The 27,495-nt window shown below is 40.2% G+C and overlaps 1 long non-coding RNA gene across 5 annotated transcripts; it reads right to left on the reverse strand.

The window, feature by feature from the left end:
* Positions 1-27,490, reverse strand: LOC122540950. 5 transcript variants are annotated; one of them, XR_006309468.1, is made up of 8 exons: positions 26,881-27,490; positions 18,496-18,551; positions 14,423-14,566; positions 11,858-11,922; positions 9,923-10,017; positions 6,401-6,687; positions 3,496-3,553; positions 1-3,353 (listed from the first exon to the last, which is right to left on the reverse strand). It is a non-coding gene; the product is annotated as an uncharacterized LOC122540950 (long non-coding RNA). The 5 variants fall into 5 exon arrangements; XR_006309466.1 differs by lacking the exon at positions 9,923-10,017; XR_006309469.1 differs by lacking the exon at positions 9,923-10,017 and having other exon boundaries at positions 3,496-3,556.
* Positions 27,491-27,495: the final 5 nt, after the last annotated feature.

Genomic DNA, 27,495 nt, shown 5'->3' on the forward strand with positions numbered 1-27,495 from the left:
AGATTTCCTTCCTTAAAGGACATCAATGAACCAACTGGATTTTTACAACATTTGACAGTGGTCACCATTAGGCTAGCCTTTAATTCCAGCTTTTACTGAATTGAGATTTCATCTGCAATAGTAGGATTCAAACACACACCAAGGGACATTAGCTTGGGGCCCTCAAATATTTAGTCCAGTGACATTATCATTACATCAACCCCACCCCGGATTAATGATGTGCTCTTGCATCTGACACTGGAGTGATAATGCTAAACTTCCCCAGTACTGCATTAAAGTGTTAATGCTTACATACCGGTGAGGCAAGTGCAAGGGAAGGAGAAACCAACATCCTCACAGAATGTGGTTCAATTGTCTGAGTCAAGGTGATAAAAACAGAAGATATTGAAAATACTCAGCAGGTCAGGTAGCATCTGTGAAGAGAGAATCAGAGTTAGTGATGACCTTTCATAGGAACTGTTGAGCATTATCTGATTTCTTTTTCATTTTCAGATTTTCAGCATCCACAGTATTCTGCTTTTCAATCGAAGGCATGGGATTGTGTGTACTCACTGTGGGGCGAAAAGTAAAACCCAAATATGGTATGTTATCATTTATCAGCCAAGTGTCCAAAGCTGAGTTTATGTTTCCTATTTACTTTTGGAAGAGCAAAGCAGGAAATCAATTCTTAAAATTATTACAGTGACAAAAATCCTCTGCAGCACTGAGTGAATAATTAGCTACTGAAGAATATATAGCTAAGTATATAAAAAGCTGAATAAATGAGTAAACAAAAAGTTGTCAAAGACAATCATTTTCCCCTAAATATTCACCATCAGCTTGTGACTAGTTAGTTTCCATGACATTTCTTTTAAACAAACTTAGATTTTAAATGAAAAGCCAATGATTTTAGCTTGTCATGTGTTCAGTTTTGTAAGTGCGTGGAGCTAGGTGATGTCAATTTTTGGTTAATAATTTCAATCAGTGGGCAAGTTGTACCACACGATGTGTCACTGAGAAACTGCTCTATTACGTGTGCAACATCTTCAGTGACCTTGTGCGTGAGCTTCAAAAAAAATTTTATCAGAGGAGGCTCATTTTCAGAGGTGGTCAGCTGAGTCACTGCATTTACTGCTCTCAGTCTTTCCAATTCAGTCGCCATTGACCTGGAAGAGACCGCTGATGAAATGAAATGAAGATCGCCCACCTCCCTTCACACTCATCAAACCAGAACAATACAGTGTTTGTTCCTTGCTATGGAATCAGTCTCAATGCAGTAACTCCTGTACCTTGGTATTTAGTACTTGTTTCGTAAAGGGTAACAGAATCACACATTGGTCCCGAGAATGCTTTTGGGGCATAATTGTGCACTTGCTTAGAAAATTACGTCTGCCCTTCCCTACCCAGTGCTGATCCCATCTTTAATTGTGGGATAAGCTTAGCAAAGTTAAGCAATTCAGGAACACAGATTCAATGTGAAACTGGACTACTTTGATTGGAGTACATGGGGGTTTTAAAGAAACCCCAAAATGGTTGTGTCTTAGAGGCAAGGCTGATAAGTGGAATAAAAGTTAGGCTCAGAGTGATATGGGACAATTTGTGTGTGGTTCTGAGCCCACTTTTAAAGCAGACCTTCAAGAGGAGGTCAATATAAAGGAGGAACCACGGATGAAGACTGTAATTGAGATAAGACTGATACTCTTGGAAAAGGCATGGCAGACAATATCCACAGAAAAAAAAAAGTTGAAGGAAAATATCTGTGAATTGTTCAGCTATGATTATGTGGAACACATGATGGGGAGCACAGGGCAGAACTTCGCCTGATGTATGAAGGTGAAGAAAGAGTAAAAAATGTGGGACAAAAAAAATGAGAATCTTTGTTCCAATCTAAGGAGTACTGTTATGAACCTTCTAATTTGAGAATGATTGATGAAATCATGCTGAAGCAGTGGCTTCAGGGGGTACAGTTCTTGGCAGAAAATGCTGACAAGTGTGTTTGCTGAGCAAAGTTCCAGAACAGGAACTTTCAGACCACCAAAAACATGGTAAGTGGCAGCATCACAGACTTCATGGAACTAGAAGTCCCCCTGAGAATTATCAGCTTGAAATCCCTTTTTAAAATCCACATGACTCTTCTCTTTCTCTGGCTCTTTCTCTCTCCTACTTTCTTGCTTTCTGAGTCTATTCTGTATTCCCACCTTCCACTCCCAGTTTCTCGCTCCATAAACTGGTGGTGCTATTTATGTGACCGAACCTCTCTTTGGAAGGCAATATTTGATGAGTCAGTTGGGGCTGTACACTCAGCAAGAGGCTGATAATGCTGGGTGCGAAGCTGTGACTATTATGATACAGGGAAAGTGTTCTTCCAGTTACGGAGGCAGGAGCTCTTCCTTTGCACAGCTGTCTAATTAATGGCACACTTATGTTTTTGCACTAAGGCAGAAAATTGGCTGACACTCAACACGTCTTGTTTATTTTGCAGATATTTGTATTGACAGAAAATATCTACGCCAGCCAGGCTGATCTGTTGATAAATCTGCCTTAATAGCAGGTACATTTTTTTTAAAAATGGACCACTAATGCTTTTTGTGCTCCTCAGCAGTTTAGTTGGGAACCTGCTGTCAAGATCTCAGTTGCTCTTGAGTTTGCCTGTCTGTAGCCTTTGCCTGAAATGCTGTAATCTCTCTGCTCGCAGTGTGGCGGTTTCACTGGAGATTCCAAAAGTTCGGAATTAAATTGAAATTAAATACATTAAGAGCCACAGGTCAGACCAGGGGATTAGCTGACATCTATTAATAAAAGAAGGATAAGAACGGAAAGGCAATTGACATTTGGAAAATTAGATAAATTTAAATACGTGTTTTTGCCTGTCAGATTGAGTCCTTGATAGATGTGTGGCCAGATTTAATGTTGGTTAAGGTGAGTTAAAGGGCCATGTTTATGCATTTACATCGCTTGCTCAGGGCTTATGTTTGCAAAGGTAAGATTGATACGAAGACCAAAACTGAGACATCTACTTTGACACTGCCCAAGCAAGACCAACAAGTGGGAAATTGATATATTATCCATCCATGGGAAATCACAGGGTGCACATTCCTTGCCTTTCATATCCAGCAATCAATGAAAGTGGTGCAGCAGGAAAATCCCCACTGTTCCATGAAGAGAAGTCAAGAATCCTCCCTCCCCAGTTTTCTCCTTAATTCCTACTAATATTATGGACTCTTAGTTGGGGTGCAGTTCCTTGGGATAGTTTAGCTTTCCTTTAGGGGTAGCATTTGATTGGAGCCAAGGTTGATATTGTTTTCAGCGATAAAAGCAAAATGCTGAGACAAAATGCAGAGAATACTGGAGAATCTCAGCAGGTCCAGCAGCATCTGTGGAGAGAGAAACAGAATTAACATTTTGAGATTGGTATAAATCTTTTTCAAAACACTTGATTTCAACAAGGGTGGGTTGTTATGAAGGGGAAATATAATCTCTGAAGCCCGTGTAGCAAAGTCACAAAAAAATACTCACCATTATTTCACATTCACTGTTCACTGATCTGAACAGAGCATCAGTGTTCGCAACTAAACTGCTAAGGAACACAAAAGGAATTAGAATCATCGAATCTTTATTGTGTGGAAGCACAGCATTCAGCCCACATCAATCCTCTGACGAACATCCCAACCACACCCCTACCGGTGGCTAATTCTCCTAATCTACACATCCCTGGGCACTATAGTATGGCCAATCCACCTAACATATATATCTTTGGATTGTGAGAGGAAACTAGAGCACCTGGAGGAAACCCACATAAACAGGGGGAGATCGTGCAAACTCCACACAAAACAGTTGCCCAAGGCTGAAATCAAACCCAGGTCCCTGGTGTTGTAAGGCAGCAGTGCTAATCCTGAACCACCATGCTGCTCAATTAGTAGCCTAATTTTTTAAATGTACAAAAACATAAATAGAAATGGCAAGAAAAGCTCAGCAGGTCTGGTAGCATCTGAGGAGAGAAATCAGAGTTCATGTTTTGAGTGTAGTGACCCTTCCTCAGAAGTTCTGTACCTGTCTAAAGATGTGAAGGTTAGGAGAATTGGCCATGCTAAATTCCCCTTAGTGTTCATGGATGTGTAGTCTAGGTGCTAGTCAGGAGAAATTTAGAGTAATAGGGTAGGGGAATGGGTCTGGATGGCTTACTCTTTGAAGGGTCGGTGTGCATTTGTTGGGCCAAATGGCCTGTTTCCACACTGTAGAGATTCTCTGATCTTCTCACAACTTCTAAGGAAGGGTCACTGGACCCAAAACATTAACTCTGATTTCTCTCCACAGATGCTACCAGACCTGATGAGTTTTTCCATCAATTTCTGCTTTTGTTTCTAATTTTCAGCATCCAGCAGTTCTTCCAATTTTTTTTTTAATTGACCTGGTAATTAAAGCATATTTATCAACAGATCAGCTTGGAAGATATTCACTTTGTTAGTGACAAGGTGACCTTTGGATCCATTTGCTCTGAATAATTAAACACAAATACATGCATTTATATTAACATCCTAAAATCCTGTGTTTAGGATGTGGCTCACCATCCTTATACATCTAGTCACCTAATGCCAGGTCTTGGATATTTTCCATTGGGAAACTAGGAATAGTGAAGTTTCACAAGGGAGTAATGGGTTAAAATAAGCCAAAGCAAAGGAATCAACTTTCTAAAGTAAAATAATAATAATTTGATTCCTTTCTGTCATCACTTTCCTCTTTCAGGTTTTCCCATCACCCCACAAGCTCCTTTGGCAAATTTATCATTGAATGGTCAAAGTTTTGTCCAATTCAAATTGAACATTCTGCCTTGCCGCTACAACGTAATTCAAAGCTGTATTCTAGTTCATGTCAGATTTATGCACTGTTTGAATTTCCAGTTCTGCTTCAGTTACACTTAATGAGTTTAAGAGGACATAATGACTTTGGGAGAATGGAGGTTTGGACTTTTACAATGCTTTGGCACCCATTGTCATCACCAATATAAACCCTGATCAGATGCAAAACTGGTTGGATGTCGAATAAAATTCCCTCGATCATGCCTCATCAAACCTTCAGGACAGTATGGCTGAACTACAGAATAAAACTATTATTACGTTACTACAATAAAAAGTTTTAATGCAAATTCATAAATACTCCAATATGTGTGAGTCTGTGCAGAGCTAGGGCTTGTAATAGGGCTTTTTGTCCAATTCATTCCAAGTCAGGTGTGAGACTGACGGTTCAAGTAAGCTGAGAATTTCACCCCATGCCCCCTGAGCTACATTTAAACCTGAAAGTGGAGATCGAAGAATCATGTTAAATTCACAACCGTTCTGAGTCCCCACCACACTATTTCTCCAGTTCTAGTGCCTGATCACTGCATGTTTCACCCTGTCTCATGTCAAAGAGATATTTTTGCAGGACTGGTGCTTGAACGGCAAAAAGCAGTCCACAGGGAGTCAATTGACCTTTAACAAGATGAGAAGAATTCACTTATCCTATCGATTCTTTCAGAATGATTACAGACCCTAGAAACATAGAAATGAATTTTCACACAACATCTGTATCTGGTATTTAAGTAATGCTTATACAAAATAATTTCACATCAATTCACGCAGTCATCACCTGCACCAACATCTTAGCTAAGTAAAACAAATGGTTTCTAATGGGTTTGATGTCAGCATTTAGAATAGATGCACAATTACATTTGCAGTAATTCCTCCTTAGCTAAGCTTCAGATTTTTTGTTCCATTATCCTCATTGCTCACATGATCTTTAATACTCAGCTACTCCTGTCCCATTCTCTCCTCTTTCCTAAAGGCACTGGCTTGGAAATTCTGTGCCCCTTTGTCCCAGTTAGAGACAAATGAAATCCAGTTGCGTGTTTTCTCCTGGAGTTTCATAGACTGCTTACCAAGGTTAAATGAAGAATATGGGAAAACCATCAAAAATATTCTCTTACTGACCCTTGTTTCTCCAATGACCATTTATATTTATTCTGATGATGTGCTACCTCAGTGTTTTGTGTGATTTGACCTTCAATTCCATCTTCAATCTTTCACAATGACTTACTAACTATTCCAATCTTCACCTTGCATAACTTGCAAACCAACTAGTATAGCACAGAATAGAATAGCAATTTACTGTCACTTGTATTTATGAAAATACAGTGAGATGTGTGCAAGTCACCTCAACTCGGTGCCAATTTAATTACAGAAATTATAAAACAGAAATAATTGAGACAACGTTAGAACAAAGTTTGTGTTTTGTTTCCTCCACGGCTCCTGGGTTTATGGAGAGGCTGGGGGTGTTGCTGGCAAAGCAAGGATTTCCAGACAGGACTCACCGCACTGTCACTGCCGAAGTCCAGACCAAAGTCACTGCGTCACTGCCATAGTGAGGAGGGACAGACCAGACTCACCAAGCTGCTGATGCTGTAGCCATCGCTCAATCCATCACCACGTCAGTCACCGCCTGAAGCTGCGAGGAATGAACTGGAACCACCACGCCACCACCACTACAGCCACCGCTGACACTGTCACCAGGAGGAACAGATCAGACCCACCGATGATGAAGCCTTCAATAAAGCTTCAGCCGCTATGGTCATGAGGTGTGGACATCTGGATCCACTGGTCTGCTGCCGTTGATGCATCAGGTCTTTACAACCACCTTCCTCCACCACAGCCACAGAAAAGAAGGAAAGGTGAACTGTGAAGAAATGAAGAAACAAAACAAAAAAAAAAGAATGTGGCTAGCCAGGTGAACAAGAGCATATGGGCACAGAGGTCAAACACTTTCCATCATGCCATTGCCACCATCTGATAGTGCCATAATACATGTTAAATTAAAAGTCACATGACACCAGGTTATAGTCCAACAGGTTTATTTGGAAGTACAAGATTTCTGAGCACTGCTCCTTCAACAGGTAGCATTTTTTGTACCTGAGATTTGGTCCTAGAAATAGCTCTTATCTACAATGGGGTCCACACACATGGCACAGTCCATGTTTATCTCTCTGCTATCCAGTAGATCCCGGGTCTTCTCTTCAAATCCTTTCTTCCATGGTCTTGCTGTTCCTAGTTGGTCCTTTTCCAACAGTACATACATGTGCACAACTTCGGTGCCTTTGACTTCAGCCTGCTTCTTATTGTCTGTGCCTAGCATTAACTACCCCTTTAGTCATTCTGCCCTACCCATCTGTAACTCACTTACATTCCCCAAGTTGAGGAGGAATGGACAACAAACAGGCTCACAAACATATGTTCAACATGAGAGAAAGTTGTTCTGACAGAAAACCAGTTCAGATAAGATGGGCCTGCAAAGCCTGATTCTATACTGTAACAATTCTGTGATGTGCTGCGTCATCACCCAGAAAAAAATTTGTTTGTCAAATATTTTCCAATTAAGGCAGTGGCCGTTAACGATTTAACATCAGTCAATAAATTGTTTAAATACCTCAGTACATCAAAGGAAGATTGATTTTTTTCACACTGTATCACATCACAATCGTTTCAAAGTGCTTCACACATATTAAATTATTTCTGAGTATGGTGGTTGTGAATGAGGCAAATGCAGCAGCCATTTTGCCTGGATGAAAAAGCAATGACCAGAAACCTGCTTTTGGTGAAGATTAAACAGATAATGTTGGTCCACATGACTGGAGAACTCCTGACTTTTCTTTGTAGCTATGCCACGCTCACCTGCACCATCAGAATGAGCAATAAAATTGATTAATTTTAACAAAGTGGATTTAGGTTTAGTTTTAGGTTTAGGTTTATTTGCCCTGTGTACTCAAATTAGAAAAGAACAGGAATACATTGAAAAGTGTACAATGCCACCAACACATGTATTATCTTAGGTACTAAATACTTAGATCCAAATCTTAGGCACAAAAAATAGAGAAAATAAAGAGAAAAAGTTACATTGCATTACAGATATATGTAGTTTAAGTTAAGAAAATATGAAATAAAGCTAAAAGAATAGCCATTACAGTCCTTCTCTGAGGGCTTCCACACTTAGTAACAGTTACAAGAGCAGCACTTGTTACCTACAAATGATCAGCATCTTAAACGCAAACTATTACTTGACCTGATTTCTTTTGCCTGAAACTCAGCCTTTCCAGGATGGAGTTGAATATTACCTCAAGTTTAACATTCTCATCCCTTTCTAAAATACCTCAAGACATTATCCCCTCCTTACATTTGTAACACCCTGAAGCCAATATCCCTGTACTCCTTCAAAATTGATTATTTGACATTCCCAAATTCTCATTTCTCCACCATCAGTGGCCACGTTTTACTCGACCTCGACCCTAAACTCTGGAATTCCTTCCTTAAACTGCACTTCCTCTCTTTCCTAATTTAAGATGCTCCTTTAAACCTGCTTCTTTGATTAAATCATTGGATATTTGCCCAAGTATAGCTGTATATAATCCAGCTTTATCTTCACTTAACACTCCATTTAAGTGCGTAAAACATTCAATTCGATAAAAGGCACCAGGTAAATACAGCTTGTTGTTGATTATATTTTGTTAATTGCATGACCATTGCAGTGACTTCAGCCTAATGAAAATAACAATATTGTTCCTAAAATCCAGGCTTTTAGTTGAGAGATAATAGGTAGGTCAGTCAGAATGTTTGATGATTACATAGATTTTCTCTCCCTTTCCCTCTCAACCATAGGCAGTTTTCCAGGAACAGTTCTTGGCTCACTTTAGTGGAGAAGTTAATTGCTGTCAGGTGCTATCACACCTTTCACTGTAATGTATATTACTAAGAGAATGGCATGCCAGGAAATCACAGATTACAACAATAATGAGGGGGCCTTGGGGCCTGGAAGCATCTGTTTGGCCACATTTGGAATGAGAAGTAATGACTGGGCCTGGAAAGCTTGTATCAATATTGAGGATGGCTGCTCAACCATTTTTGGATCAAGCCTTTCAAGATTTTGAAGAAGCTGCCCAACAATGACAGAAACTGAAAAATAGACAGAAATTGAAATTTGTTAATCTGATCGTTGCTGGAGGGGAGAGTTTGCTGTGTGTGAATAGATTGTATTGCAATAGTCAAAAATGATGTTTGTGCTGCATCCAAACAAGTTTTATCATCCAATATTTAATACTGGATTTTTATTAAAGACTGTACACACACCTGAAATGATCTGGTTGTCAGTATGTGAAACAATCTCGTTGCACATTTGTAAAACTGGGGTTAACTACACACACATGAATCAAAATACGCTTCTGTTTTGGATTTTTCTTGGAAGCTTTAAGTGCAAAATTCCACCTACTTAATTCAGGTATTGAGAAAAGAGCGATTGGACATGAAGGTAAAGCTAACTGACTCCAGATTTGAAAGGATTTCTTTACTTTCAAAGCAACAAATTTGTACCAGCTTCCCATTTAAGAACAGCTCCGACTAAGAGTCCTTCAAAAAGATTGTGCTGAATTGGGTTGGAACTGAAAATCTTTGGAGGCAGGTAGAATTGTACAGTGGAGGTGAGGAAATGAGTAAAAATATCTGTGGGATCAAATATGGATGCAGAGATTTCTGGGACTAAATTGGTGGCTCAGTTTCACAAACTGGGGCAACATACACAAGGTTTGGTAGAATATTACATTAGAATTCATGTTATCTTGGGGAATATGGAGGGAGAGCATTGGAGTCAAGGTAGATGGTACATGTGTTGTGGGAACACCAGAACTGATGGGCTGAATTACAGCCATTCTATTATTTTTTAGCGCTGTTATACTGAATCCCAAACTTGGAAAATCAAAACCGAGTATTCAATTCATAAGACAGACATGATAAACGATTCTTCAAACAATTAACTTTCGTTATGCGTTGTCAAGAAACAAACTGCATTTTTTATCCAATGCACTCCACTGTTCCGTTAATTGAAGTGTGTTATGTATACCAATCTACAATAAGAGGAAAAAACTTACAACTTCTGCTCCTTCACTGATAATCATCCTGGCAAAGGCCAACACATCTGTTTGCCAATTAGTACAACTCCGTGTCCTGAAAACCTGTGGAGATCCTGTTGAGTATAATGCAGCTGCAGTCAAAGGCTAATTACCTGAAGCTCCTTCCAGGTCATTCACTGAAACGCTGTCAACAACCATGAGACCTGTAACAAGCTAGCAAATTCCTAAATTCACAGAAGATTGCCAATATTAGTAAAATAATATCTGGGGTATATAATGAGTCACAGCTCAAGGACACACTCAACTCTTCAAATCATGAATTTTCCTGGACTGTTTGTACAAAAAGCAATTCAGCCCTGGCAGTCACCGGCACTGACCTTGTGTAATCACAAATCACTAAGTGCTTGCTTCACTGTAAGATTCTTTTTTCCTTTTAAAAGGAATGCTCGCTCTGATCTCAGTCAAGGTTCTAGATTTCGTTTCTGAATAGAGAAGCATCAGACAGCATTCCTGCTCTTGATTCCTATTCAGAAACCCTTGCATTGAAATAATCACATGTGGATGTCCGCGAGCACAGGGTCAGGCTTGGTACAGTACGTGCTGTAGTGCCTCTTCTGTAGTTAAATACACTCTGCATCCAAATTCTCCCATGAGAGATGGTCCTTGATCCCCAGCACTTTCCCTTCTTCTGTGATGTTACAATTGTGTGGCACAGTGTCTCATCAACTAGGAGAAAATTGGTTTGCCAAATATTTATCAAAACATTTGTTTGCCATTTTTTGTTCAACACAGAAAATGCAAAGTGCTGGGGAACAGGAATGTAAGAACATAAGAACTCAAGAAGTAGTAGCAGGAGTGGGTTATCTGGCCCCTGGAGCCTGTTCCACCATTCAATAAGATCATGGCTGATCTTTTTGTGGACTCAGTTCCACTTACCTGCCTGCTCACCTTAGTTCTTTTACTGTTAAAAAATGTATCTAATTTTTGCCTTAAAACCATTCAATGAGATAGCCTTGATTGCTTCACTGGGCAGGGAATTTCACCAATTTATAGCTCTTTAGGTAAAGAAGTTCCTCCTCAACTCAGCCTTAAATCTGCTCTCCCTTATTTTGAGAGTATGCCTCCTAGTTCTAGTTCTATACCCTGTAGTTCTAGCAAATACCATTGGAATTGTGTTTGAGCTGCATTCAAGCACCTTTGGAAGAAGAGTTGCTGGGGAAAGGGAATATGGGGAACTTATAGGGAATAGAGTCACTATGATGATTAAACATTCATAGCTGTCCTTTCAGAGTGTGGCTAAAGTAGTGACAGATGATTGCTGTTTTATATCAGAAACTAAACTCCTTCAACAGCTGAAAGACCTTTCACTTACAGCTATCTCCAATCACCAAGAGGAGATTTGCATTTCACCAGTACAGACTGGCTTCAAGGTCTGATTCAAAGGACCACTGTTCAGAATCATGCCATTCCCCATGTTGCAATGCAGCCTCTTTGACAGTACTCCGAAATGCTAAATAATAGAGCGGTTTAACACAAAGGAATTTTGACTGCTTAATTAAACTTCATCGCACCTGATTAAAATCTGAATACCTGACAAGAAAGACACAGCATGAGAGACAGAGACAAAGACAATGGAATTTGAGACTGGCAGATGACACAGAGGGTTGGCATGTCACTGCAGAGACAGACAAAGAATTCATGACTGCCCACACGTGACACAGAAAGTGACAAAGATTGACACATCCTAAAGAGAGAAACATACTGACACATCAGACAAAAACCAGACAGACAAGAAACAGAAAAAACAGAACTTAATCCCACCTGTTTGGTTTTGACTGAAATCATCTAAAGCAATGTTAATCATTGACTGAAAGAATATTGATTTAAATATTTAACTAGATTGACTTGATCATGTTTTAAGAAATAAGCAATTATTGAATTTTGAATGTGTACCTGTCTGGCACAAAAATCTTGAAAAGGCAGTTTGGTAATAGCAGCTTTGATCAATATTGAAACTCCTACAAAACAGATTCAGAAGAAAATGGTTACAATGACATAAAAAATGGCACTGAATGGCAGGAAAAATGCTGCTGACAATCTCTGTTTCACTGAACCTTTAGGTTTCAAATGGAGCATCCTACACATTCCTGCCCTTCGTCAAATCATGTGTTTATCGAAAACAAATGTCATTAACTTATTTTTTCTTGAAATTCTACTAAAATCTTTTTTCTCTATACTTATCCCTTACTCATACAATTTATCTGAATTTATCTGTTCATCTTCAAACCGCTTCTTTTCTCTCAATAGTTTTGAACATCAGGGGTCTGCTACATTTTGAGTCGTGGTTCCTTTACAGAGTGAAATAGCTTCTGCTCTGGGTTGATGCTCTGGGCAGTGCATCTCACACAGCAGGATCAGCATGTGACAAGACTCGAACAGAAGCTGAAGAAACATCATTAACTTTGAAAAGCACATTAGTCATCAGTAATGTAAATGCTGCCTTGTTGTCTGATGAGACTGGTGCAAATAGATTAGTTGAATGGAAATGATAGAATAGCAAGAACGAAGCAGTCTCAGTTGAAAGTGTCTCTCATTTCACCAACCTGGGAGTGGGCCAGGTGATGGGTGCATGATGAGAATGCAAAGGCTATCCTGGTGTTGCTCGGAATCTCTTTCCCCCAACTTGTTGCTAACATGTGTCCTCTCAGAGCACATTGAGAAGAATACCACCTATCACTGCAGTTTAGCAAAAATAATGTCGAGATGAAAATTACCAAGTACACCTGAAGTAGTTTCTCATCAGGTCATTGAGCTTCTAACAATCCCGACTCAACACCAACATTTCCCAAAGCATACAACATCTTTATATATTTTTGGTAAGATTCAGCTCCAAGGCAACTCATCACTGTCTGCTGACTTCAGTCAGGAGTTTCCACTTTGCTTCTGAAAGGACGTTTTCCTACAAAACCTATCTATGCACTGTGTGCTTTAGTTGCCCTATTTTAATGTTGTAAACATACAATAGTCAGTAATAACTGTTTAATTAAATAGTGTCCGACCTGAATGCAGAATGGCCCTGGGTTTCTGACATCCTATTTGTGTCATTGTAGATACACTGCCAGAGTCAGCTCCAGATTTTTCCCTATTTACCTTGTAGCAGCACAGATTTAGCTGCACATGTGCAAGATCAGTACATTCCCCCGCCACCATACTCTTGAACTGTTTATGTCTCTATTCATTTAGCCTCCTTATGCAGTCAAGCTCTGTGTCTCTAGCTAGCCATGTAACACCCTGCATTACTGGCACAATTTCTGTGGCTGCTAATCCAGCTGCCTCACTTCTCCTGGCTCAACGTCTCTCCAGACAAATATATGGTACAAAGGCAGAATTAAAGAGCACTTTAAACGCCTTGATATCATGTAATATAACTATTTTTGAGGAGCACCAAAGTTAACGTGCTGCAGCCTTAAAGTGGTCTATGCACACACACCTGAATTTTGAATGCTGCAAACACCTTTTCTCCCATCCCTCCTTTCCATTGATCTAACATGTCATTCCTCAAAAGGCTCATGATTCACAGACGTTTACAAAGTTCTCAACTGCGGAGTTCAGGCTCTCTACATCTACGTTGATCTCTACCAGCAAAGTCTTTGTTTCTACAGGGAACAAAGGATTCAATACAATGCAGTGCGCACTCGGAAATCAAGAAGACCTGGTTTTCACTGTACACTGTGTTGCTGTGAACGGTTTCTACTCATAGGAAGGTGCAAGTGGGAAGAGAGAGTCGGAAATGTGTTACACAAAGGTAAATGACAGCCGATTAAAACATCATTGTACAAATTAAAATACTCAGATTACAGGAGGCACATTATTCGTTCAATAACTCCTTGTTAATTAAAGTGCAATCATCTTGCTGTTTGCCAGAGCTTTTAACAGTGACCTGAACTGCCTCTGAGCTCTGTTGTTTCTCCCCATTATCCTCACTCACCTTTTTGGTTTGTGAATTGTGACTCAGTTATTGTTCTGAGAGGATCTTTGGGCATCTAAGAACCAAAGGTCAGTTCTCACCCATGAGCCTGACTGCCTACACTCAAGCTTGTTCCTGTCTTCAACCACTGTCCATATACAAACACATGGGCACAAGGAAATACTGCAGCAGGAGTCACTACAATCAGAAGCTCAGCAGATTTTTTCCAATGCTACAGCTGCAAAGTCTCTGCTTACTTGGGTCCCAATAATTGACATCAGTTAATTGCAGAGGCCCAAGAGATTGTCAGGTACATTTGTAACTAGTCACTCCTCGACTGTTAACACCTTGAATAGCAGACAGAAAAACTGAGTCTGTTCTAACATCTGATGGCTGCCGCTGATGTAATTTCTCCTGAGCATCTATTTTTAAACCAGTGCTATGGAAGCAGTCTCCATTAACAGCATGTTGTGCCAGACCATGTAGCGTCCATGAATCATGAGATAGCGTCTTGGCCAAGAGAACCAGCAAATGCCAACAGCACCACTTACCTTACAACTAAGCACGAGAGCACTCCTCATCAAGCATCTCCTGACAGATTTATAAAGGATGAGTCATCAGGTTTCAGAGCAAGTTCTTTGTTTGCAGGACCTAGCCGTGACAGTCAGCTTTGTTTTAATCACCAACGCATCAGGCTGCAAAGAGATTTTGTAAGGAATTTTACACTGTTATTTGAATTCTGCTTGAAAACGTGAAGCACATTGAAAAGAGCATGCCAATTCCTTGTTCGTAAAAATAAAACTGCTTATCAAATTATTATATTAATTTGCCAAGAACCTCAACAGCACCATCAATTGACATATCATCTCGGCTGGTTCACAAAGATGAACTGTAAAATTTAAAACATTAAACTTAACAACTCAGTTGCTTGCTAGTTAAAGGCACCAACTACTGTACTGAATCACACAGAAGAGGGATACAAATTAAACATGGTCTAATTGGAAAGTTCATTCTAATTCCTGTGTTTGTGGGCTAAGGATATCCCAAATGGCATTGCTGTCTTTGTTGTTTTAGGTTATCTGATCTAATTCGATGGCCACAGCCATTGGAGTCAGTGCTGCCAGGCTAGGGAAGTGAGGACACATAGCAGCCAAGGTTTCTGATCCTGATCACTATCTAGTGACAACCTGGGGATTGGTACATATCTGTTAATTGTGGTCAAAATTCGTTTTGATTCTGATGGGAACATATGAGCAGGAGTAGGCCATTCAGCTCCTTGACCCTGCTTTGCCATTCCAAATCATGACCTATTATCTGCTGCAATGACAGATTCCCACACTTTCCCATACCTCTTGTGTTAACATTTCCAGAGACCCCGGGGGATATCCTTTTGGGAAATGCTCACGCTCACCTGCTTTATTTTCTTGCCGTAAAGTGCTTGCTCTCACTCTGGCTGCGTTCCCTGAAGTCTTTTTACATCTCCCCCACACCTCACATTCTCACCAAGCTCTGTGTCACTTGCAAGCTCAGGAATATAACAGCTGACCCCCACTTCCACCCCCACCCCCACCATCCAAATCATTGCTTGTGAATCAGTTGTGAAAGGCTGAGGCCCAAGCATTGCTATTTGCAGTACCCCAGTAATCACAGGCTGCCAATCAGCGTTCCTGCTAAGCTACAGTCGTGCACAAATGCTCTGATGTTCCATGCACATTGATCGATGGCAGTATGCTAACCGCGGCATTGACTTCCACCTCTGGAAGCTGCAGTCATGCAGTCAGACTTCAAGGCCCATGCTGCCGTTAAGAAAATTAAAGGAGAGAGTGATCAATTTTCCTACACACTATTTCCTACCTGTTAACCGATCCTTAATCCATGCTAATAGATTACCCCAATTCCCAGCCATTTTAATTTTGTTTATTCTGTAGCGATTGTAGTGGTATTGACCAGATCGACATCATAGAATATGAGTTCACTGATTGGGGCTGTTAACCTGGTTCAATCAGGGAACCCTGGCTGGCAGATATAAACAGGAGTGTCAGACATAGACTCATAGAGGTGTACTACACGGTAACAGACCCTTCAGACCAATTCATCCATGCTGTCCAGATATCCTGAAGTAATCTAATCATATTTGCCAGCATTTGGCCTAATCCCTCTAAACCTTTCCAATTCATATACCCATCCAGATGTCTTTTAAATATTGTAATTATACCAGCCTCCACCACTTCCTCTGGCAATTCATTCCATACAGACACCACCCACTGATTGAAATGATTGCCCCTTGGGTCCCTTTTAAATCTTGTCCCTCTCACCCTAAACCTATGCTGTCTAGTTCTGGTCTCCCATAATCCAGGGAAAGACCTTATCTATTTACCCTGTCCACGCCCCTCATGATTTTATAAACCTCTATAAGGTCACCCTTCAGCCTCCAATGTTTGAGGGAAAACATTCCCAGCTTATTCAATCTCTCCCTTTTGCTCAAATCCTCCAACCCTGACAACATCCTTGTAAATCTTTTTTGGACCCTTTCAAGTTTCACAACATCCTTCCCATTAAGTGTAATGTCCTACCTTAATTTCCTGATCACTCTGAGAGCTGGCTCTGAGGAAGCTGGATCAGTGTCAAGGACTCTCCACGTGTAAATAGACAGTGACTTGGTGATAGGATACCAGACTCTGTGGAGTTATTTCAAACTCCTTTATGGGACTTTATCAAAAGCCTTCTGAAGATCCAAATACACCACATTCACTGGTTGCCCCTTATCAAGTAAAAGTTGCATAGTCCCAGAGAACTGCTCTCTCATCAGATGGTGGTTTAACCTGACGGTCACCACACCTCAGCTGAGGGGAGAGGTTAAGAAGGAGGGACTTCACTGTAACCTCAACATTATTACTCTGCTCGTAACATCCACAAACACACTGTATTAAGTTTGTCAAACAGGATTCTGCCTTCATAAATCTATGGTGACACTACCAACTCAAACAATTATTTTCAAAATTTCCATTGATCACATCCTTTAGTTTAGTTTGGAAAGGCATAATGTGTCAGCACAGTCTTGATGTGCTGAAGGGCATGTTCTTGAGCAGCATTGTTCGTTGTTCTTATGATAGATTCTAGCATTTTCCCTGCTACTGACCTCAAGCTAACAGATCTGTACTTCCCCATTTTCTCTCTCCTTCCTTTCTGAAACTGTGCATTTGCACTTGTAAGCTTCCAATCTGGCAACTGGTCCTGGGGATTTCAGTCCCATTCACCTCTATGATGCAACTTTTTCACTAACACAAATTGTTCCCATTCCAAACTTTTACTCAACCCTTGGATTTTAATTATTTCGGGAATCTTCTTATGTCTCCCTCTGTGGACACAGACACAAGGTACCTGGTTTCTCTGCCATTTCCCTACGTTGTGCTATAAACTGCCCTGTCTCTGTCTATAATGGGCCCACATTTGTCTTTCTTAATCTTTTCTTCTTTATAAACCTATGGAAACTTGTACAACATGTTTGTAAGTTTCTTGCTATTTTGCATTCATATTCTATTTTCTGTTTCTGCATCACTTTCTTGGTCGTCCTTTGTAAATTCTAAAATTTTCACAATCTTTAGGTTTGCAAATTCTTTAGAAATGTTATAAGCCTCCTCCTTTGTTTAAAACTTTAATTTCTCTTGATTACTAATGCTCTCTTGCATTTCCTGTTTTTTTTTGTTGAAAGGAATTTGTTTTTAAGTATTAAGTAGAGGGCATGCATTTAAGATAACAGTAGGGAGCTTCAAATGAGATAGGAGGGGAAAGTCTTTTACACAAAGTGGTAGGTGCCTGGAACGCACAGCTGGGATAGTGGTGGAGGCAGATACAATAGGGGAGTTTAAGGGTCTTTTGCATAGGCACATGAACAAACAAGGAATGGAGGCATATGATCCATGGGCAGACAAAAGGGATTAATTTAATTTGGCATCATGTTCAGTACAGCATCATGATCCGAAGGTAAAAACAATGACTGCAGATGCTGGAAACCAGATTCTGGATTAGTGGTGCTGGAAGAGCACAGCAGTTCAGGCAGCATCTGCTCCTTGGATGCTGCCTGAACTGCTGTGCTCTTCCAGCACCACTAATCCAGAATCATGATCCGAAGGTCCCGTTCATGTGCTGTACTGTTCTATGTTTTAAGTCTCTAAATATTAGCATCACTCTTCTATCATCAAACTTTTAATATAGTTTTACAATCCATCATAGCCAAAGTCCTCCTCATGCCTTCATAATTACCCTTATTATGATTTAAGATCCTATTTTCAGATTAAGCTACATCTTTTTTGAGTTTGATAGAAAACTTTATCTTACTGCGATCACTACTTCGTAAAGATTCTGTCACAGCAAGAGTATTAATCAGTTCTTTCTCATTGCTTAATACTTGATCTAAAATAGCCTTTGCATTTCTTGGTTTCTCAACATACTGGCTCAGAAAGCTATTGCAAACAAATTCCAAACATTCTTCCTCCACAGCATTAATTTGTTTGGAGATTAAAGTTTCCATGATTACTGCATTCCCTTGCTACATGCTAAGTTTCTGATTTATAGCATGTCTTACATCACCACTACTATTTGGGTGTCTAGAAAGTACTCTTACCAATGTCAGCTCCCCCTTGCTGTAAACTAAAACAAAGGACTGCAATTGCTGGAGATCTGAAATAAAAACAGAAACTCAGCAGTGTTGGCAGCATCTGTAGAGAGAGAGAGAAACAGAGTTAATATTTTGAATCCTGTGACTGATCGCCTGAACACTTCTGATGAAGGGCCAACTTGTAGAATCATAGGAAGCAGGCCATTCAGCCCATCGATTCCACACCAATGTTAACTCAGATTCTACATCCTATTTCACTAACACACTGATCCCAGCATCACATTGTCAGCATCACCCTACATTCTTTTCCTTTTTGCCCACCCTTTCCAAATGTCCCTTATGTTTCTGCTAGTGCCATGTATTCACTTATCTTGTGGTAAAGAAAGTGCATTTAATTCTTTCTTTACAAATCTATTCTGCAATTTGACACTGTTTGATTCTAGGACTTGCTTCTGCTGCTTTCTACTTTTGTTTACAGATACCTATAATCAGCTGTGCTTTATTATATCTGAATTCTCATTTAGGTCCCCTTCCTCCTGCCAGATTAGTTTAATCCTCTCCAGCAACACTGACAAATCTCCCTGACAGGGTATCACTCCCAGTTCTATTAGGGTGTATACAGGTCACACCTGCCCGAGAACTAGTCCCACTTGCTTAGAAATCTAAATCCCTCCCTCCTGCCATGTTTTTCCAGCCACATGTTAATTCGCTCAGCTTTCCTGTTTCTATATTAACTAGCATGTGGTAGTGGCAGTATAGAATCCATAGAATCATGTAATCCCTACACTGTGGAAGCAGGTTATTCAGCCATCAAGTCCACTTTGACCCTCTGAAGAGCATCCCACCTCCTCTGTTACCCTATGCATCTAACCCTGCGCATCCTAGCCTACACATTCCTGGGCACTATGGGCAACTTAACATGGCCAATCCACCTAACCTGTACATCTTTGGACTATGGGAGAAAACTGGAGCATCCAGAGGAAACCCACACAGACACCGGGAGAATGTGCCTTACATTATTGCCTTAGAGGTCCTTCTCTTTAGTCTCCTACCTAACTCCCTAAATTCTACTTTCAGGATGTCATTCCTTTGTTCTGCTATTCTGTTGGTGCAAAAATGGACCATAACCTCTGGCTCTTTGTCCTCCCCCAGAAGTATGTCCTGCATTCACTCTCCATAACCCTGGCATCAGGGAGGCAAAATATTATCCTGGAGTCACATCTGCAGCCACAGATGTTGCTGAATGATGCCATCCCCTCAACCCTGGTTGAAAGGACAATGTACAACATGTTGGCTGATGCATGGATATTGACCAACTGGACAAAGGGCCATAGAGGTTCCAGTGGCCACGGTAACATGCCAAAATATGTGAATCAGAATATCTGAGGAAAATTAAAATTGCTCATATTTGTCATATCCAAAAAATCGGACATATTCAGTCTGGCAGCACCATCCTATCAATCAACTATTGATCATCAGCAAATCGAAGGGGTCAGCAACATTGCTAATGGGTGACATTTGCTCACCAAGAGTCTGTTCAGTTTGAGTTGTGCCAGAGCCACTCATTTTCTGAATTTATTTTTGCCCTCATCCTAGCATGGACAAAAGAGCTGAATTCCAGAGTTGAAGGAAGAGTAATAGTTCTCAACATGAAGGCAGTAATTGATTCCATTATTAAGTCAGGGAAATCAAGGGGAAAACTATATATAATAGCTGGATTCACACCTGGAACAAGAGTAATTATGATTATTAAGTGCCAAACAAGTCTCCTTCAATTGCATCTTTCAATCTCCGACTTTAATCATCTAGAAAGGTAAAGTCAATAGGTATGTGAGAAGCTACCTATAAATCCTGCTTTGAGCCACACGTCATCCTACTTGGAATAATATCACTGTACCTTGGAACTTACTTCATCACAGCACTGTGGGGCTAGCCAGAACATATGGATTGTAACTGTTCAAGAAAGTACTACACCGCCACATTCACATGGGTGGTTATGAGTGGACCATAGATACTGATCTTGCCATCATTAACATCATAGGAACAATTAAAGAAAAGTAAATCAGAAGGAAAATAAACAGTGCTCGCAATGTTAGATATTTTTGCTAAAATGAAGCTCTGCTTCCGAGTATTTGTTGTTTGGAAAATGGATAAGTATCTTGCTTGCTCTGGCATTGTGTACAGGATAAAGCAACATTTGGATGTTGCCATCAGAGAAGCAGCTTGAATCCAGTTACTATGGAGGTTTGCCCGGGTGGAATAGATTGTTTGTTCTCCAAAGCAGTGACAGTTTCTGCACTCTTTCCCACCCGTGTTCATCCTCAGGGAAGGGAAGCAAAGAGAGGCTGGTGGTCTCAGGATTGTGCATAGTTTTGAGAGTGAGCATTTCACAGCAGGGATTTCAAGATAAATACCATTGCCGGGCAGTTGCTGGCTGAGAGCCTCACTGACAACAAGGGGTTAAAACTGCAACCAGTTGTCCTGCAATGAGACAGAAACAAAACAGAGTGGGCCACATGTCACTTGCTGGGTCCTGTGCATTTACAGCAGCTGATTAAACTCACAGAGGTCGGCAAATTGGTAGCCATGGCAACGAGTGTTTTGCCAGGCAACACACCTTTGTACCTTTGGAAAGTGCTTCTGAAAGCTGCACCAGCCTATTTTCAGACAATCATGAATAATTAATTTTCAAATTCAACATATCACAATTGGAGGCAGTAGACCTGAGCACCGATATGCAAAGCTAACGCAACCAAAAGAATAGTTGTTAGAAAGAATTATATTTATGCCAACTCTCTGAATGTTAACACTTGGTAATTATAGTTATTCATGCAGGGGGTGATGACCCATGCTCTGAGCTCCATTTTACTCAAGTGTTTTCACTTGATAAGTCGATGGAAATTATTTCTGACAGAAGCTGAAATCCTTGCTCTTGCCCCCTGAAGAGATCCAACAGCATGTGACTCCCTGAAGAAGAGGAAAAAACACAGCCAAAAATTCCTGGTAGAACCTCTGAAGTGCTGCATCTAGAAAACTTATATTAAAAATATATCTACTTCAACTTTTCTCTGTGACTTAACACGTGGAGGTGTTCATTATTGATATTCTCAAATAATTTTCATTGGCATCAAACATTTGAACTCCAGACTTAGTGTCACTTTGGATGACAAATCTTTGAATGACCAAAGATTCTGGCTTCATCTGATGTGCCCAGGAAACACCAGCAACTTAGTCAGTTTTATAGGCCCATTAACATTCTAACAAAGGGACAGAAACTCCAGTAATTTGAGTTGTTGTCCTTCCATGTGAAATTGGGAGTACTGGTTGACCAACAATGCAGAAGTACATTTAAAAGGAAGCTAGATTGGACTATGAGAGGAAAAGGAAAGGAGAGTGCATTGATTCCCAGGACCTGAGATTTGGTGGATTGTATGCTTGTTTCCAGCAGAAATATCTACAATGACCTATTGGGCTGAATGGCCCGTTCAAATGCCAAAAAGTTCTATCTAACCATTGCATTATAAACAAAATGAAGATTAGAGATAAATAGCCATAGGGATAGTACAGAAAGATATGCTGGAACTAGAGGCAACCCAGAGAAGCTTCACTCTATTGATCTTGGGTAAGGTGGGATTTTCTTTTGGGGAAATGTTGAATAGGTTGAGCTTGTACTCACTGGAAGAATGAGAGGAGGCCATATTTTGACATACTTAAGATTCTTTGATAGAATGGCATTGTCCATATAGAGAGGTGTTCCCTTTTGTGGGAATTCTAGGACAGAGGGCATAAGTTCAGACTAAGGAATTGCCCATTCAAGAGATATGTGAGGAGGAATTTTTCCCTCAGTGAGTAGTGAATCTATGCATTTTGTTTTACCACAGATGGCTGTCAAGATTGGTTGTTAAGTATATTCAGAGCTTAGATAGACAGATTTCTATTTGTTGAGGAAATCAAGAATAACAGAGATTAGGCAGGAAAATAGAATTGATGAGCCATGATTTCATTGCATAGCAAAGCAGACTCAATGGGCCAAGTAGCCTACTTCTACTCCAATAGCTTATGGTCTTATGATTTCAGATAAAGAAAGAGAAGAGGATAGGGAGAATTACAGTAAGAGCCAGGAATGGAGGAGCAGAAATAGACAGAAGATGGTGGGGTAACAACAGGTATTAGAAAGATGCACATGGAAGAGAGATAGGCAGACAGATACACACATGCACACAGAGAGACAGCAAGGCAGGAAGTGCCCCTAAACGTAAATATAAATATAAAAGGAGAAACTGAGATACATAAAATTGAAGAGACACATGGCAAAGGTAAAATCTCAGGCACACACTAAGAGTGAGAAAGAATTGTGCACTTGGGGTCAGGGGGCAGGAGTTGGTTGGGAGGTGGAGATGGTGAGAGACAAGTATATGGAAAGGGAAAATTGGGCACACGCACACACGTATAGTCAATGATCACAGAAAAGCACGCATTCTCCTGCTTGCACTCCAGGGCAGATCATACAGACAGAAATGATATATTTGCCTAGAAGCTGATTTAACCACTTATAGACATGGTTGTTGAATGGAAAAGTTGAGTGTTGTAATCACTTTTATTGTTAATTCTACAATTAATAGAACCTCAATGAACCCCATGAGTTGAGCATCTTCTCATGCCAGTGGTCAATTGTAATTTGCTTTGTTTACTTAGTACAGAAAGGAAAGAATAGATTTATGCTTTTCATAAGATCTATTTTGCACAATTCCCATTTTATTTTCTGACACTTTTAATATGAAAACATGGTGTTGTACAAATAGAGTTAACTAATAGTTAATTGACAAAACACAATCAAATATAACAGCAATTGGGAGCATCTCAAAACAATGAGATCCCTAATTTCCCCCAACCATCGCCGTCACTATAATCTTCAGGCTTTTAAAATCTACACTTGGTGTTATTTGCCAGCTGTTGAGAGCGTGTTGCTGGGAAAGCACAGCAGGTCAAGCAGTATCCGAGGAGCAGGAAACTCCAGGATTTTTCTGCACCTCGGATGCTGCTGATATGCTGTACTTTTCCAGCAACACATTCTCAACTCTGATCTCCAGCAACTGCAGACCTCACTGTCTCCCCATTACTTGCTAGCTGCTTACTAACCTTTTTCTCACTCATTTCAATAAAACGTTGCTCTGCACTTTGTGCATTAGCCCTTTACCCTTACCAAATCCAGCCTTTAACTCACCCCTGTTCTATCTCTGCAATGTCCTGTAGTCCCACAGCACACCAAGATATCTGCTGTCCACCTGTTCTGGTGTCCTATTTTTATTACTTCACCATTAGCAACTTGGGTATTTTGCTATCTTTCCTATAGCCTCACACATCTCTTTCCTCATTTCTTAATGCCACCTCTTTGTGAAACGTCTGGTCATCTGACCGAATGGCTATTAGTGTGATCCATTGTTAAAATCTTATTTGATAATGCTTTGGCGATAAGCATGAAGATGTATTGCTACATTAAAGGATGTAAATGCAAATCATTGTTAAGTCATCTTAGTGGAAAACAGAAGGGCTTCACTATCTAAGCAACTCAAGTGGTGCCTATTTTTTCAATTTAGACCATTATTCGTGAATCTCTGTCTCACTTGGTCATATTTATGAAATGGGGTCTCTTCCCTCGCTAGCTCACATTCTGATAGCCTGAGAAATACTCTTGAAAACATGACACAATGTATTGTTACACCAATCCCAAATATAGCAGCTAAGATGGGGTGTGGTATATTTATTCCTTTTGTTCATACACCCAGGAAAATAAACAAGCATTAAGCAAATCGCTTTTCCAAATGTTCAATTTCGTTTATAACAGAGAACCATCAAAATTGCAAAGTATAACATAATGGAGCGACTTGTATGGGGTCTATTAAATAAATGCGTCATCGATGCAGATAGATTGCTGTGTGCTGGTTGCCAGGCATTGAGGTTAAGTGGCTTATTTCTTTTATCAGTTGCCTCCCTCTGAAAACCCCAGTGAGCTGAGCCCTGAAGCACACGTCTTTTGTCACAGTGTGCTTAAGATTCACAGGACCAGAGAAATGCCAGCTTCTTGATAGATTAAGGTATTTTATTCAAAGAGGTTGAACCACTCTCTGATCCAGTAAGACCAAATGGAAATTAACTGGGTTTCGAATTACCCGTAGAATGTGGGTCTAAATCCCAACATAACAGATTGAGAATTTCCATTTGTTTCTTTCCTTAAAATCTGGAATTAATAATGTTGCTATCTGTTAAAAGTGATCATGAGCTATTGAGTAGAGAGGCAAATCTGCTATTGTCACCTGGATTGGGCTCTATATGACAAATCTGAAGGCAATATACTTTATTACACTCTTTATTGCTCTGTGACGTATTCTAGCGAGCTGGTATTGTATTTAGGTATGAACAATAAATCCTGGCCTTGTCAGTGATTGCTCTAAAGAAACCTGAAGTTTTAGGAGCTACATAAAACTGGTTATGTTTCACAGTCAAAATGCCAGTTTACATTAAAGAGATATGGTTGTGATATTATTATTGTATCATAGTATGTGACCTGAAAGTATAAAGATCTCAGACACCATTTTAACTGAGGTCACTTGAAGCATGATATACTACTAGAAGTGTGCACCTCAGGTATATTCTAATAACTTAATGTCAGGCCAGTCACTGATGTGCCTGTGAATTAAATGTTTGTACATAAGAAATCGTTATAATAAACATCTGTTTAAATCTTTAATATCATGATGTCCATGTTTAGTTTCTCATGTGACGAAGCATAACATTGCTTCATCAGGTGAAACACTCTGCTGGGAGCAACACACAGATAAAGCTACAACCTTCACAAATTCTGATCAAATGACAATCCTCAGATGCCAAAAAACCAAGTCCTGCCCTTAATTAATACATCTATATTTACTGTGAAAAGGACCCCTGGTTCTTCTAGCTCCCACTAATATTGCCCTTGGCTGGGATGTCAGTTACTACCAGCACCTTTCAGCTGGGACCCTTATGAGAAACCATCTAGGTTGTCAACAGAAAAGTACAACCTTGGCCACCTATTGCCGTTGTGTAACATTGCCCATACTTGCCGCTGTGCTCATCGATGATACTTGGACTCTTTGCATCATTCAGTGACGATGGACCGTGTCCCATCCCCTACTTTAACAAACCAGCATCTTCAGCCAAGGATGGACTGAAACTGAGGGTGAAAAATTCCTCTTCCTTTCATGCATCCACATCTTGTTTTACACTTATTAGAAAAGGCATGAAACAAGAAGAAGCCATTAAATGTGTGCTGTATAATATATCCTGTCAATGTTTATATGTAAGCCATTTAATCTCTTTCTAAATGACATGAGCGAATCAGCCTATCATGGACATTTCTGTACAATCTCCCTTATTATGGTTCCTGCACCATCCATCTAATCCCATTCCACAGTCATGTACAAACAATCTGCCATGGACTCTGTACCATCCTCACCCACTTTATCTTCTGATGGGGAAAACTATCATAAACGCACAGCACAGTCAAAAGCCAAACTCTAGAACCTTCTTATGTCCCTCGTTAGTAATGCTAACTATTTCCTGCTTCCATTAGCAGTGGGTCCAACATGTCCTGGGGAATATTTAATGATTTCAGTTTGTACGTAACCCCATGATGTTCCACTTCATCCCCAAACGAGTGTATCCGCATTGTTCTGGGTTTGTGCAAAAAGCTATTTTTGCTTTCGCAGTCCCCTCAGTTTCAGTGTGTTTACAAATTCTGCTTGGAACTCTGCCCAGTTGCACAAAACAACATTTCAGAAAAAATTACCTTGGCAATCTGGATTCTCCACGGTTGCAATGCGGAAATTATTTTTTTCACAGCACTGCACAGCAGTCACATGTCCAGTATAGCTTAGCCACAAGCATGCAAACAGGTGCCACTCAAAAAGGCTTTCCTTTTATCGTTCCTGAATCTGGGATCGAAATCAACAGTATTGTCAACTAACACAACAAAGTCCAGATGCTAGACCTGGGATCAACAACAAGGGTGATGTTTTTTTTCAAAATCTATTGATTCACAGTTTTGCCAGCCCAGTTTGAGTTCTCAACCTTTTTTTTTTAGTTTTGGGTCCACCTTTTGCTGTGGGATAAACACAGGAATGGCAAGAATAAAAATTTTTGGAAATTAGGAGATCACAGTCAGGACATCAACTAAATCTGTTATAAAAGCATTTGTTCTCATATGGAAAAATATTTCTTTAATTAGAAATATGACATGCGCTGGTACAAAAGGAGGGCAAGAGGTATTAGAACTGTGACTGAGGTTACCTAGAAACCAAGCAATGATAATTACAGCTCAAAGAGAGGAAGATGACAAAATATATTCAGACTAACCTTTACTGAGAGCATCAAGGGACCTCCTCCTGGCTGCATGGAGTCAGCTCTGAGAGCCTGTGAGCTTTAAAAGGGGAGATATCTGGTTATAGTGGAATCAAACATACCATTTAAAAAGGTGGGAGGGAAAGATAGACAGATGGACAAAGATAAAGAGACACAAAACAGCAGGGGGAAAGAAAAAGAAAGGCATGAGCCTGAGGGAGAGTAACGTGCACCTGCATCCATGCAATGGGGAAATAAGAGGGGCAGGCACCCACAAAGAAAAGGATACACAGTTTAGGAGAAAAGAAAGGCATGCAGAGAGAAAGCTCAGGAAGACATGGGCGGGGAGAGAGGGAGAGACTCAAATACACTCAAGGCAAAAAAAACACAAGAGAGGAGGAGGTAAAGAGGCAGCATTATCCACACAGACGAGCAGAGAAGGCAGAATAAAAAAAGGGAAACAAAAGGCAAACAAAAGCGAGGATGTTATTTTAAAGGATGATATGGTTACCTTGGAGACAGATTAAAAACAGTTCCTATGATTCTGCAATGTTTAACCTCATTGCAGCAATTTTAACCCAATAAGGGAGAATTGGTGAAAGCTGGCGAGACTGATGGGGGAGCAGCTCT

This window comes from Chiloscyllium plagiosum, chromosome 36, assembly GCF_004010195.1.
Source record: "Chiloscyllium plagiosum isolate BGI_BamShark_2017 chromosome 36, ASM401019v2, whole genome shotgun sequence".
Taxonomy (NCBI): Eukaryota; Metazoa; Chordata; class Chondrichthyes; order Orectolobiformes; family Hemiscylliidae; genus Chiloscyllium; species Chiloscyllium plagiosum.